Here is a 15579-nt window from a genome sequence, read left to right on the forward strand (position 1 = left end):
TCCTCTGCATCTTGCTCTGTCACACCAACCGTGTGCATGTCCTCTCTCACCACGTCCATAAACCTTATCTTAGGCCTTCCTCTTTTCCTCTTATCTGGCAGCTCCATCCTTAGTATCTTTTTCCCAATATACCCATCATCCCTCCTCAGCACATGTCCAAACCAACGCAATCTCGTCTCTCTTGCTTTGTCTCCAAACTGCCCAACATGAGCTGACCCTCTAATATACTGATTCCTAATCCTATCCATCCTAGTCACACCGAGTGCAAATCTTAACATCTTTAACTCTGCCACATCCAGCTCTGACTCTTGCCTTTTTGTCAATGCCACTGTCTCCAACCCATATAACATAGCTGGTCTCACTACCCTCTTGTAGACCTTCCCTTTCACTCTTACTGGTACCAGTCTGCCACAAATCACTCCTGACACTCTTCTCCACCCATTCCACCCTGCCTGTACTCTCTTCTTCACCTCTCTTCCACATTCACCATTACTCTGAACTGTTGATCCGAAGTACTTAAACTCGTCCACCTTTATCAACTCTACTCCCTGCATCCTCACCATTCCTCTACACTCACTCTCATTTACACACATATATTCTGTCTTAGCCCTGCTGACCTTCATTCCTTTGCTCTCTAGAGTATATCTCCACCTCTCCAGAGTCTCCTCAACCTGATTCCTACTCTCACTACAGATCACAATGTCATCTGCAATCATCATAGTCCACTGGGCCTCCTGTCTGATCTCATCTGTCAACCTGTCCATCACCACTGCAAATAAGAAAGGACTCAGAGCTGATCCTTGATGTAATCCCACCTCCACCTTAAACGGATCTGTCACTCCCACTGCAGTCCTCGCCACTGTCACATTACCCTTGTACATATCCTGTACCACTCAAATACTTCTCTGCCACTCCCGACTTCCTCATACAATACCACAACTCTTCTCTAGGCACCCTGTCATATGCTTTCTCCAAGTCTACAAAGACACAATGCAACTCCTTCTGACATTCTCTGTATTTCTCCAATAACACTCTGAGCAAACATTGCATCTGTAGTGCTCTTTCCTGGCATGAAACCATACTACTGATCACTAATCATCACCTCCCTTCTTAAGCTAGCTTCTACTACTCTTTCCCATAATGTCAAGCTGTGACTGATCAATTTTATCCCTCTGTAGTTACTGCAGCTCTGTACATCACCCTTATTCTTAAAGATAGTTACCAAAACACTTTCTCCACTCCTCAGGCATCCTCTGACTTTCCAAAATTTCATTAAACAATCTAGTTAAAAATTCCACTGCCATTTCTCCTAAGCACCTCCATGCTTCCATTGGTATGTCATCTGGGCCAACAGCCTTTCCATTCTTCATCCTCTTCATAGCTGTCCTTACTTCCTCCTTGCTAATCTGTTTCACTTCCTGATTCACTATCCCCACATCATCCAGCCTTCTCTCTCTCTCTCATTCTCTTCATTCATCATTCTCTCAAAATACTCTTTCCATCTATTCAACACACTCTCCTCTCTTGTGAGTACCCTTTCCCTCACTATCCCTTATCACACCCTTACTTGCTGCACATCTTTCCCAGCTCTGTCCCTCTGCTGAATAAACTATCAAATTCACAAATTAATTTCTTTCAAAGTGCGTCTCCTGTAGCAACACAGTTCACTCCTCTTTTTTTTTTTCTAGTTGTCTGTAAGATTGATATTTAAAGACATTACAGAAAGCATCACTGTATTAAAATATTATTCCCACCTTTTATGTACAACAGCTTTTTTGTTAAATGTCTAGTTCCAGCTTTTGTGTTACATGCACACACTGTTTGGCAGGTTGAACTTTTATAGAGTTGTTTCTTGCCATATCCATTTGAGCCTATGTCACATCTTCAAAATGTTTTGTTTTACTGAAAGCCCTCAAAAATAAAATTAAAAAAAAACACCTTGATACCTCCAAAACCTATTCATTTAATACTAACACACAAAACTATGCACACTTTCAAATACTGAAGTTTTTCCCTCCTAATAGGAACAAATATCTCAAACTGACAGCCACACTATCAGACTTGAGTTAACCTAAAAGAAAGATAATCCAAACTAAGACGCGCTGTAGAGCCTGTACTTCTAAGTGTTTCGTCTTATATTTATATCTCTCCCAGCTGGGAAAACACCTCAATATGTAGAACATTATGTCCTAGCCAATTTCTCTTTATTAGATTGTCTCCTTAAAGACATGAGGACCAGATACATAACTGCTACTAAGCATACATTTGCTAGAAAAAAAAGCCTTATAATATTCAATATTCTTTTTCATTTACTTGCTTTCTCTTAAAACTTGTTACTAGATCAAGCTTAGGGCCCTAATCCAGTCATTCCACCACGCACAAATGAGAAAAAGCACATTAACTGCTGTTTTGTCATGCTCTTTTAACCAGACTTCTTTTCTTAACATTGCAGTGCCAGCGCCTACGTATCTTAAAACTGAGCAAGAAGATAAAAGAAAAAAAAAACATGAACACCTGTTTACAATAGTACCTCATTGCACTTAAAAAAAATAACTGAGAAAACTTTACTTTATACATGCAAAGAAAATCATACACTATAAAAATAGTAAGGAAAAAGTTGCTTTTACTTAACTTTCTCCCTCCTCTTCCCCTCTCCTAAGTATTTTTCTGTATGTTAATATGAAGTACAGCATATGCTTTAGAGTCCCCACAAGTCCAACAAAGTCTAAAAAAAAAGGCAAATATTTATAGATTTTCTTGTCATATTTTACAAATATAATTATTGCTTTGTAATCCCACATTTATCAGTTTGCAAGTTACTAGCTTTATTCATGTTAACTTCCATCTTCCAAATCCCCCCTCTGCTTCATTTCCAATGTACTCTGGATTCTTCTAGTCAACTCTCATGCTCCATTTCTTCTCTCCAGCATTTTACATTGAAGCATTGGAAAAGGTTTCAATTACAGTCTTTATTACCAGAACAAGATGCAGAATGCAGTTTCACAACTCACATTTTGTTGGACATACTTTTGTATTTCCTCCTTAACATGTACTTCATCAAAAATTGATTTTGTCCTTCCAGTGAAGAATATTTTGACGACAGCTGGATACATCCGTTTGAATCTCACACCTGCTTCTTCACATTCTCGGAATAGTGAAATAAATTTCCTCCTCTTCTGCCTGGTGTACAATGTCATTCTTCACAAACACTCTGCTGTCTCCCGATTTTAGTACTTTCTCCTTCTGTCACAGTTTTGCCAGACTCAACCACTTCTGCTTGTAGGATTGCATCTTTACTATTAAAAGTCTAGACTGCTTTCCTATAGGTAGGTTTGGAGCACACACGATATGGTCCTTCAGCTAACATCTCCGCTGTGGAATACCAATCCAGTTGCTTACTTCTGCTTTCATAAAATTAATACAGTCTTTTTTTTCCAGCTTGTCTGGTGCAGCTGAAAATATCAGGTTTTCCCTATGTCCTCTGTCTAATTTCATTTTTTTGAAAAAGCTCTTCTTGAGCAGATTCACATTCAGCTAGACTTTTCTTCATTTTGACCTCTGATGATTTTTGCAGATCACCTCATCTGAATTTATGTTTAAGGCTTCTTTCATTTTTTCCAACCTTTTGTTGTTTGAGTTGCTAATTACTTTAATGCATTTAATACAACAATGCACAATTTAGTTTTATTTAAAGGTAGCCAGTGCACTTTTTCTTTGGTCTAAAAGTCAATGTCTGATAGCATACAAGCTGTTTTTCACACTTGCAAGGGGAATATAGATAAGAAAAGAATAAGCAGCAATCAGTGTAAGTGGTAGCATGTGCTGTAATATGTACTTTAGCATGGGTAACCTTAACCTTAGGTTATGTAATGCCTGTGGTTAAAGCCATCAATCCAGGACAACTGTTCCTATCTGGAGGGCTATGCTTCATTTTTTGAAGATGTACACAGTTATGTGGGTTTGCTCTACGTTAACAGGGGGATGGGGGTGTTCTAAAAATGTCTATACTTTTGTTTGAGGGTTTTTGTTAAAGCAAAAAGTCTTGAAAAATGTGAAATACATTCAAATGGAGATGACATGAAACAACTCTATAAAAGATCAGCCTGCCATACATTACTGTGGGCATGTAAGACAAAAACTGGAAATACACATTCAAAAAATGTCATGTATAATAATGGATAAAAACAACAGATTTTTATCATAATTGCTACCCTATCCACATCACATTGGAACAGAAATTACCTTACAGGTACAGACAAAGTAAACTGCACTGAAGAATTGCATTAAAAAATACAAAGTGCAAATAGTAACGCTGCAGGAGACTTCTGGAAGGAAATAAGCATGTGAATGTGGTACAGAAAGGATTTCAGGATGGAAATTCAGTATGATAGCAGGGACAAAAGAAAAGGGGAGAAATAATACGGATTGCTAGAGGGGCTCCAATATTGACAGAATATAGAAAAAAAAAACAATAATGGTATATTTTTGTTAGTAAGGCACTATTGGCAAAGGAGGAGGATTACACTGGCATGTATTTATACTCTAAAACCAAAAGGAAAAAGGCAGGAGGCGGCACCAAACCACTCAAATATTTAATAAAACAAAAGTAACGTAAAGCACTTTTCATCCGATCAAGTGACTGGACTTCTTCAGACAAAATTAAACATCCGTTCTATTGTTTAAAAACATCTCCATTTACCTTCCTCTATAACAAATTAACCAATCAAGTATACCCACACACTCCCTAACAATTAACAAGTTAACTAAGCAAGAATACCTTCTAAACGGCAAAACAGTTAAGTATAAAAAAATTGTATAAAACAGTATGTACATGCTACAATAAATATGCATGACTTCAACATCCAACCAACAGTGAAATAAAATAGAAAAAAAGTTAGGAATAATGTTAGGAATAATGTTAGAAATTACAGTTAAAAATAAACCTAACTATTATGGCCCTACAGCACATATTTATTGCATAGGATACCGCAGACTATAATAGGAGAATGAGAAAGGTGTTAGAAAGTGAAACGTATATCAAAGTGAGTCTAAATGAAATGAACATAGCATATAGGAATATTAACTCCTTTTTGAATTATTTGTTCATTGATGGTCTGGTTGATGTACACACACTTAACTGCTTGACAAGTTTGTTTCCCAGGGTATCTTCCCTATTTAGTATCCCTAAGAGCACAGATGGAAATGTTTATGAAAGATTTGATTATGCCAAGGCTGGAGGTAGTTGAGGCTTAACAGCTAACAGTTAAGATAGGAGTAGATGAAACAAAAACAGTGAGAGAGAACAGTTAACAATGATGGGCATTTTGGTATCGCACTACACTACAGAAATTAATTAAAAGAGACTATCAGAAGTATGGATGAGAAAAATCAGAAGTCATGGCTGTTTTAAAGATTTTTTGGATCTCTATAATGGCTTAGAGGCAAAAGTGGAAAGATATAGAGCTACAATAATTACAAGAAAACAGTCAAAACTCAAACGGGATATAAACTCTGATAGGTTAAATCGAGCGTACATTGCATTTGACAAAATACAAGTCACACGCAATACAAATGATAGAGATATGGTTATTAGGCAAGGTGGTACTCAATTGACTGGTAACAATGACAACAGGGTTCCGGTATTAACATTCGAAAGAAATTTAGAGTGTACACCGACCACTAGTAACAACAATGGGAAAGATGAGTTTATACCAAAAGACTGTTTAGTGGTGGATCAAAATGCAATTGACAATGATAATAGATCAAGCTACGCACAAGTAGCGTGTACAGAGAACAAAAACATTGGTTGTGATTATGGCCCTTTTATGATGAAGGGGCCAGGAAAGAAAAGGACTACAAAGTGGTACAACACAACACAAAGGGAAAGGGAAAAACAGAAAAAAATGGTAAATGAAGATACCACTGATAATTACAGCTTGGACATAGTCAATTTATCAGACATGACTATCTGTAGAACTGACAAATGTGTTAAAGAAAGGTTTTTCATTTATTCCCGCAGTAAAAATGAATATTGGAAAATTGTTAGTTGATTTCAGATTTTACCTAAGAAAATTAAACCTTAGTTATATCATGCAGGACATTCTGAAGACTACAGATATGAATTCAGGTAGTAAACTTTCTAAACCTAGCACTTTCAACCCTCCATTACAAACTACATTACACACCTTTTTGTCCACATGTGAAAAAATTCAGAAAAATTAATGATGACAATTTTTCTGATAATCTCACTACAAAAGAACATCAGGCTCTTGGAGATATAAGTAACAACAGTAAATATAGAAAAATGAGAGCACACAAAGGAGGAAAAATTGTTGTAATGAATACATCAGATTATGAAAAGGCTATAGAAAATATGCTCGATGACAAAGCTGTTTATCAGCGTGTCACCAGTGGAGAGATAAGATTTACAATAAGACAGATGTAACACTCTGATATGTTCAGCCAAGGAGAGTTAGACAATGAGAACTATTCATTTGTGCAAGTAGAACATCCGAAGATAGCTACACTTTTTGGGATTCCAAAAATTCAAACAGAAAAAATCCTCCGTTTAGACCAATCATTTTGGCAAAGAATTCTAAAACTCAATATATTTCTGTTTGGTTAGACCAAATATTAAATCCTGTTGTTCAACAATCTAGATACTATTTAAGAGACTCTTGGCACTTGTTAGAAATATTAAGAGATTACAAAATACCAGAAGAGAAAATTTATTTTGGTACTCTAGATGTCAAGTCTCTTTACACTTCAATTGAACAGGAGGCATGCATAGAATACCTTAGAGAATATTTGGCAAATCATACAGACTTCAATGGAGTGAAAATAAACACTATGTGTGACATGATGGAGTTGGTATTAGCAAATAATTATTTCAAATTCAATAAGGTTTTCTATAAACAGACATCTGGTGTAGCTATGGGGGCAAGGGCTGCACCATCGTTTACAAATTTGGTTATGGCAAATTGGGAGTACAAATTTCTCAAACAGCATCCGAGTTTTGGAAAAGTACAAATCTATTTTTGATTTATAGACTGTTTTTTATTTGGAAAGGAAACCAGGAAGAATTTACAAGTTTGGCACAGGATTTAAATACCACTACAGAATTTTAGAATTCAAATTAAGTGGTTTTGGAGAGTCTATAAACTATTTGGATTTAAACATTCGAATAGACAAAGAAAATAATAGATTTGTAAGTAAAATATACAGAAAACCAGTTTTTGCCAACCAGTGTTTGCGCAGGTATAGCACCCACCCGCAACACATGAAAAAGGGAGTTGTAAAAGGGCAACTGATTCGTTTAAGTAGGCTGACAACAGATGAGGACATTTATATGGAAGAAGTACAGTTACTTAGAGGTCTTTTTGTTTCTAGAGGATATGACACAAAATGGATACAAAAAAATAGAAAAGGAAGTACTGTCCTTGAGAAAAGGGGTAGCACCTCCTATTTTACATTGTTTAAATATACTTATAGGACCAATAGAGTGTACAATGGAATCAGAACACAATAAAAACAAGGACTATAGGATAGCGTTTCCACTTCCTATAGTTAATGAAATGTGGTATATCAAAAATATCACTGAAAATAATTGGAAAATTATTTTAGGAAATAAAGATTTGGCGGATAGATTGGGATTTTCACCTAACTTTACATATAAGAAAGTTTTAAGTATTAAATCAATGTTAGACGTGGGAAATAAAGATACCACCAATACAATGATGTTTAGAAGTAACAAAAAAGGTACTTATGCATTTCACAACTGTAAGCAATGTGGGTTCATAACTTATTCTACATTTGTTACTCTTAGTCATTATAACATCACATTGTGGGCAAAAGACTACTATAATTGCAATAGTGAGCAGGTAGTCTATACAGCAATATGTTCATCCTGCAATAGTTACTACATAGGAAAGACAATAAGAAATTTGAAGCGAAGAATTTATGAACATAATTTGGCAATCAAGAAGAAAGATAAGACCAATTTGTTAGCTAGACATGCATTAATATGTACAGACTTCAAAAAGTGTGAATTTTTTGTATTAGAAAAGTTAGAAAAAGAATCTTTAAATGGAGATACAAACACACTGGAATGCAAAGAGGCTTATTGGCAGTTATATTTGGGTGCAGATAGTGCACCTGGTCTTAACAAGACTATAAATATAAAATGTTTTTTAAAATATAAACATTGATCAAGTATAACAGTATTCAATGTATGTATAACACCATATTCATCATTTTTTATTATGGTTTTTAATAATCATGCAATGTTTTAAGCAAATTGTATATAATACATTATTGCATTTGAAGTAAGTTACGTAATTTCCTGTTAAGTAACTATCATGTGGATATACAAGGAAGTTTAGGGTAGGGCATTTTAATATTAAAAGTGAATGAAAGCCTAAGTGATTGTCCGCTTGTGGTCATTTGGAATTTACAGACTCTGCTTTTTTTGGTTTCGTTTTGTGTACAATTGGAGGTGTTGGAGAGTGCTGTTTAGTAAAAACAGTGATGCATAATCAATCTACAGGAAAGTCTTCAGGAACCAGTGGTATTCTTGTGGAAGTATGGAAACTAGGAGGAAAGAAATTGGGGAGATTTTAACAGTAGTTTAAAAGCCGGGGAAGCACCAACAGCTTGGAAGAAAGCTGTGATGGCTGTACTACCTAAAGATGGTAAAGATCCATCAGACCAAGCTTTATATATTCCCATTTCAATTTTAAACAGGATTACAAAATGTATAGGTCTATACTAACTAAAATAATGGCAAAGTTGTTGCCAAAACTGAGAGATCTGGCTCAATGGGGTTTTGTGGAAAAGAGGCAAACATTTAACATTAATAGAATGATGATGATTCATATATTATTAAGCTAATGATCCAGGGGGCCTTTCTAAGCCTAGCTAAGTTTTCACACAAAAGAATGATGACATCCTATATCCATGTAGGACACAGAGGGTCATGCAGAATTGCAGCAGATAGTAAAGACAACCACATGGCCTTCTATAGTTAAGTAAAGAATCCCCATGGCAATATCCATACTTGCTCTGAGCTACTGCACAATGGTACCTCCTATACCGAGCCAACAGATATTGCCAATATACAGGCCGACAGACTCAGTGCCAACTTTACCCCCCGAACCAATTACAATACCAATAGATTACCAGGCACCCAGTGTTACTACTGCACAGGTTAAAACAGCACTGTCCAAGGCCAAGAATACAGTTTCTATGGGACCCGGCAATATTCCTGGCTGTGTTCTACATGAACTGCAGAGTGAACTGGCACCTCACCTGTGTGTCCTGTTCAATCATAGCCTCACCTCAGTCTTTGTCCCTACCAAATGGTGCACTGCTACAGTCATCCCTCTCCACAAAGGAGGAGTGACTACAGACCCTGGGAACTATTGCCCCATTAGCCTGACTAGTCCGATATGCAAAGCTATGGAACGCATCATGATGGACCTAAGAAACAAGGATATAGGGAATGTCCAAATTCTGGATCCCACACAGTTTGGTTTTGTGAAGGGTAGATCATGCCTGCTCAACTTGGTCGACTTCTTTGAGTCAGTCACCAGAGCTGTGGATGAAGGCAAAGTGGTTCATACAGCTTACCTTGATCTGGCCAAGGCCTTTGATACCATTCCCCACTCAGGAATCGTAGAAAAACTCACTAAGCTAGGCATCAACCCCTATAATCACTAGGTGGGTTGCAAACTGGCTCACAGACAGAACCCACAGTGTGAAAGTAGCGGACACCAAGACAGACTGCTGACCAGTCACAAGTGGAGTCCCACAGGGTTTGGTCCTGGGTCCTCTCCTGTTTGGTATCTACTTCACTGAAGTCCAGGCCAACAGAAAGGGACTCTGGCTGACAAAGTTTGCAGATGATTGCAAGTTGGGAGCTATTAACTCCTCAAGTGATGTTGACATCCTACAGAAAAGCCTCACTGAGACCAACGACTGGTGTCAGAACCATGGCTTTAAGCTCAATGCCAAAAAATGTGTCATCACCCCCTTTGGGAAAAACACGGTTCCCATAAATTACCAAATGGATGGTAGTCCACTGAACACAGAAGGTGTTATAAGAGATCAGGGAACACAGGTTGACATCAACCTCTCTCTTTTGACCACCACATTGCCAGGGTGGTCAGAAAGTCCTATATGGCACATCTCATTACTTAGGGTTTTGCATCCAGGAAGAAAGAGGCCATTGTCTCCCTCTACTCTTACCTCATTATGCCAATCAGAGTACAATGCCCCATTTAGCATGTACCTCTCTAGACACCTACAACAACTGGAAAGGCCGCAAAAGTACCTCACAAAGAGGATCCTAAGCCTTAAACATTTGTCCTACATGGACAGACTCAAAAAAACTCCAACTATTCTCTGTCTCATATCGCCTACTTAGAGGCGATCTCTGCTTGACTTACAAAGGCGTGTCTGACCCAGCTCTGTAAGAAATGCTACATCTAAAGAAATCCTAATCCGTCCGCACCACACTCTCCACAGACCTCAATCTCATTACCACAATCAACAGAACATGCTGGAGGGACAGGTTTATAACCCAGAGACTGCTCATGCTATGGAAGAGACTTCCCATACATGTCAAACAGAGCACCTGCACCTCACTGGCCCTCTTCAAGAGGAAATCTTGATGAGTGGATGGGAAATAGAAAATTCATCCTAGGGATCATTCCAGTGGCTCTACTCGACAGATGCACTGGAAACTAAGGTTGGGTGGCATGACGCCAGGGTAATCCTATTGGCTAGGCTTGTAAAGGTTCCAGGGCCATTAGCCTAGTACAAACCTATGAACCTACAAGCTACCTCTGTCCATAACGGACATGGGTGCCAGGCTTGGTATAAATTTCCTATTCCTCATCCACTGATCTTGGTTGCACTTAAACTGGGTAACAAACTCAGCTTGACATGGATAGGAAGCCTGTTCCTTAGGAGGGGCAGTGTCTAGAACACATACCTGTCTCTCCAGCACATTCTAAGTCACAGACAAAATTCATCTCCTTAGACCTTGCATTTCTGGTAATGTTTGACTTACGAATGGACAGGATATTCATAAGTGTGGCCTGCAAACGCATTGTAAGACCGGCACAAATCACCCCTCAGCAATGTATAGAATACTGAGTAGATGGAAAGAGCTTTAAGGCACTCTGCATAAGGCTGGGCTGTTACACCTTGTACTCTCTTTGTAAGGAACCTCTGAGGTTGCTGTAGTTGCTGCATGTGCCTGGTCAGGTACAAACTGAAGGAAGCATTATACTCTGACTGGTCTGATAAAGGCAGAGTACAGTGGGATAATAACCTCTTTGGACTGAGATGCCATGCCCTTACAAAGTTGAGCAACATAAAAGGATTTCACCACTGTGGCTATGTGGTGGTTGAAGGCAAGGCTACTGTTTTTGTGTGTATCCATATCCCTGATCAATGGGTTGACTCTTAGGGCATTATTATCAACATGGTAAGTAGCCAGGATTGTGGGCTTCCCAAATAGTACAATCATGTATTTTGTAGCAATGAGTTTGCACCATGGCTTTGCCACCATTCAGAGATGGGCCTTCTTGAATAATGCTAGTGTCTGCAGGAGAGTCTATGATAACTCCCAGCTTGCAATCATCTGCAAACTTAGTCAGCCATAAACCTTCAGCATTGGCTTCCATTTCAGAAAAACAGATGCCAAAAAGGAGCTGGCCCAGTATTGAGCCCCGGGGGACTCCACTACTGACTGGCCTCTTGGTGGAGGAGGCCTAATCTATTTTGACCTCCTACGGCCTATCAGTGAGACAGTTGGCTATCCAATGGGTGAGAAAAGGGTTTATCCCTAAATTAATGAGCTTGCCTATAATGCCTGAGTGGGGTATTGTATCAAAAGCCTTGGCCAGGTCAAGGTAAGCTGTATGCGGTCTTATCTTCATACAGTGCTTTGGTGACACTCTCAAAAGAGGCCACCACATTTAACAGTTATGACCTTCCTTTAACAAAGGCATAGTGTGATGGGTCCCGAGTTTGCAGGTAACCTACGTCCTCATTTATCATATCCACAATGATTCTTTTCATGGCCTTACATATGAGGCTGGTCAAACTTAGGGGCTTGTAGTTATCCAGATCAGTGGTTGGACCTCCTTTGTGCAGGGGAATCACTGTAGAGACATCTTCCATTCCTTGAGCACTAATCCTGGCTTTAAGCCTGAAAAGTTGAAAAGTGATTCAAAGTGGATTAGAGAGGTCCTGTTTCATGCTATTTATTAAGCATCCCATGATGTTACTAGGACCCATCGATGCAGTGTTTTGGCTTTGGAAAGTGCATTGAAGACCTGTTCTCTAGTAATGGTTGGGGGATTGTGGTATGCGGTATTTCCTTTGGACTATCAGTGCGAATGTAGGGAGAAATTTGAGCTGAACCTGTCAGCCAAAAGGTTGGCAATGACATCTGGTTCATTGTGGGTGATGACATTTACAATAAGTTCTGCACACTGTAGTGTCTTTCCCATGATGTTATAGACACAGCTGTGGAAAACTTTGTGGTTGACCTTTGTCTGAAGCTATTTTTTCTTCAAATTTAGCCTTTGAAGTATTAATGAATCTTCTTAGTTGACCATTTAGATTAGTCAGGGGGCTTTTTATGTATAGCTTTGTTCCTTCTATGCTTGGCCAAGATTTTTTTTCTTTTGTATAACGATTGACATTGGGATTCCACCAGGGAGATTTGTCTTTTAAATTGTCTTACTCTTAATATGACTGGGCGCAACTCTCTCTATACAACCACTATGACTGTACAGAGATTATGTAAATAGCTCGGTACATGCTATGGTGTTTACTAGGTTTGGGGGTGCTAGAAATTTAGTCAAGGTGTTGCCTAGTAAAGAGAGGTTAACCTTGGAATAGTTCCCAAGTGTTTTGGTTTTGCTGGATCCCCAAATTTCATTTTTATTTCAAGCAATACTGCCTTATGGTCAGATCTGATGAGTGAAGACATTACGTTGGGTGAGGAACATCGGCCTCCCCATGTTTGTGGGCACAAGGTCAAGGATGTTTGTACACCTGGTAGGAGAACTCACCAACTGTTCCAGGATGTTGGTATTAAAGTTTAGGAATCGCTGGGCTTGTGCATTAGAAATAGTGTAGGATTTCCAATCTGTAGAGGGTTGAATGGTGAGGGACTCTAGTACATTAGGATAGGTAGTATGGATTTCTGAGACATGGAGAGGGATCTATAGGTTGCAAGGATGTAGTACGAGACCCTGTTTATAGTGAGTTGGACAATGTTTGAGTTTCAGTAGGTCATACACTAATATGGATGCGAGGTTGATTTTAATATAGACTAAGACTCCTCCACCTTTAACTCCCTCCTGTGCAGTAGCTAGTCTAAAGGTGTGAAAAGCATTATAACTTTGCATTGCTGGGGGAACTCTCTTCAACTTTAAATCATGTCTCCATTACTAGACAGATGTCTACACTCTCCAGGGAAATAAAGGTTTACAGGTAGTGGAGTTTCTTCTAAAGACTTCTAGCATTGAGAAGTACCACTTTCAGATATTCCTTCATAGGTTCAGTTAAGTTGGGAGGTTTATCAGTTTGGTATTGCCTAAAAAAGGCACTATGGGGGTGGAAAAGGTCTTTATCAATATCCAAAGCCTAGAGGGGTAAGTGCAGACCAGTCCTGACAAAGTAGCAAGGTCTGTCAAACATTTCCTCCCAGGCTGTCAAATATTGTACCTACTTGGACTGACACCAGAAACTAAGCCAATTGTTAAAATCAATCATTTTCTGTTAGTAACATGGCATCATCCTTGGAGAATATAGTATGCTGAACGCTAGGCACAAATCAGCCTGAGGCACAGTCCGCGAGTTCGATCATGTCTTTCTTCATTCAGTCAAGGGAGGTTCACCTCAGGTCATTAACACCTACATGGACTATGATAGAGTCAATACTAGTATGTGTGGTTCAATGACTGTAGTGCTTGTGACTTGACAGATCTTAGCCCCAGAAAGGCAGCTAACCATGACTCTCACCTTGGATGGTGTTTTAACAAAGTGTTTATATGATGGCTGTTGACCCTTTTTTGATATTGCTGTTCAGGAAGTCTTAATGTTTTAGGAAGGTTACTTGTAATTGCCTCAGCATTAACAGTTTACCCTGTGAAGCAGGTGCGGTGCAAGAGTCACTGACAACCTCTATAGAATTAGTTTTGGTTGCATGAGAGTTTTGTCTCCAGCTCTAAAGTGTATTTACACCTCTTGCATACTTTGTTTTATTAAGAATAAGTGGGTTATCAGTGTACATAAGGCAATTATTACAATGCCTCAGAATACTCATCTCAACCAGACTGGCCACAGAGAGAGTTGAGAAGTGCATATCGACGGCTACTGATCTACTTGGGAGGAGTGAAGGAAATTTAAATATGGAATAGCTATGCACAAACTAGATGCTCTAGTAGGTGCCACTGCATGGAGAGCAGCAATTTGAACTAAATACTGAAAGAAAAAAAGTCAACTACTGCAAATATTCTGCACAGAAATGCTCTTCTCAAGTAGTGTGGTCACCAAATGCCCCAGCATCTGAGATTCACATTTTTAGACAAGCTAGCCCTCTAGTCAATCAAATAAAAGCACAATTAGACTTAGGGCATACAACAGCAATTCCCAGCTCAGAAGGGCGTAGGCTATCCTTTCCTCTCACAAGAGTGTAGACCACAAACTTTCCTAATGTAAAATAACTGGTTTGCAGCCCAAGTGCTTAAACCAAAACAAAGACACTTAGAATAACAGGCACAATAAGCCTTCACCAGTAATTCCAGCTCTGAAGGGTAGAGGCTATTCTCCTCCCACAAGAGCGTAGACCACAAACCTTCTTAATGCAAAATAACTGGTTTGCAGCCCAGGTACCTAAACAAAAACTAAGACAAAATAAGCCTTCACCAGCAATTCCCAGCTCAGAAGCAACCCTCTCCTCCCACAAGTTCAGATCACAAACCTTCCTAATGTAAAATAACTGGTTTGAAGCCCAAGTGCTTGAACTAGTACTTAGAGGCCTAGAATAACAGTTACCATAATCAGGCTACTAAAAAGTAATAAATTCAGCAGATTAAATGCAAGTGAACACTAAGAACATGCAGAATAAAGCTAAATAAAAGTATGAAGATGCACAAATACAGTAAATCTGTACAATGATCTAGAGGGAAGAGGAATGCAAGAAAACACCACTGCTGCTGATGGATCTTGATGTAGAGAAAATATCTGACAAGCATTAGCATTCCCTGATACAATAGTAAGGTTAAAGGACCACTACGTGCAAATGATGAAGAAAACATATTTTTTTATCTTGCCATGATTTACTACACCTCCCCAAAGCTGCCTGCAGCAAAATAAGTACTCATTCCTAATTTTATTTAGTTTTTTTACTCTTGTCTGCCCCCATGGGGGCAGACATCGCGATTCCTTTGGAAAGCTAAATCTGTCCCATAATGCACAGACTGAGAACAAATAGCCCTACCATTTGTTGTCAGACTACACTTCCATTCACTTAGAATGGAACACCTGAAAAAAACT

At 38.8% G+C, this 15579-nt stretch overlaps 1 protein-coding gene across 1 annotated transcript in view; it reads right to left on the minus strand.

Moving 5' to 3' along the window:
• The window catches only part of CDC23 (cell division cycle 23), a gene marked incomplete in the record, with an annotated part of 1734005 nt that overhangs the window by 412670 nt on the left and 1305756 nt on the right, over positions 1-15579 (minus strand).

This window comes from Protopterus annectens, chromosome 4.part0 (assembly GCF_019279795.1).
Source record: "Protopterus annectens isolate FY-2018-M chromosome 4.part0, PAN1.0, whole genome shotgun sequence".
NCBI classification, from domain to species: domain Eukaryota; kingdom Metazoa; phylum Chordata; order Ceratodontiformes; family Protopteridae; genus Protopterus; species Protopterus annectens.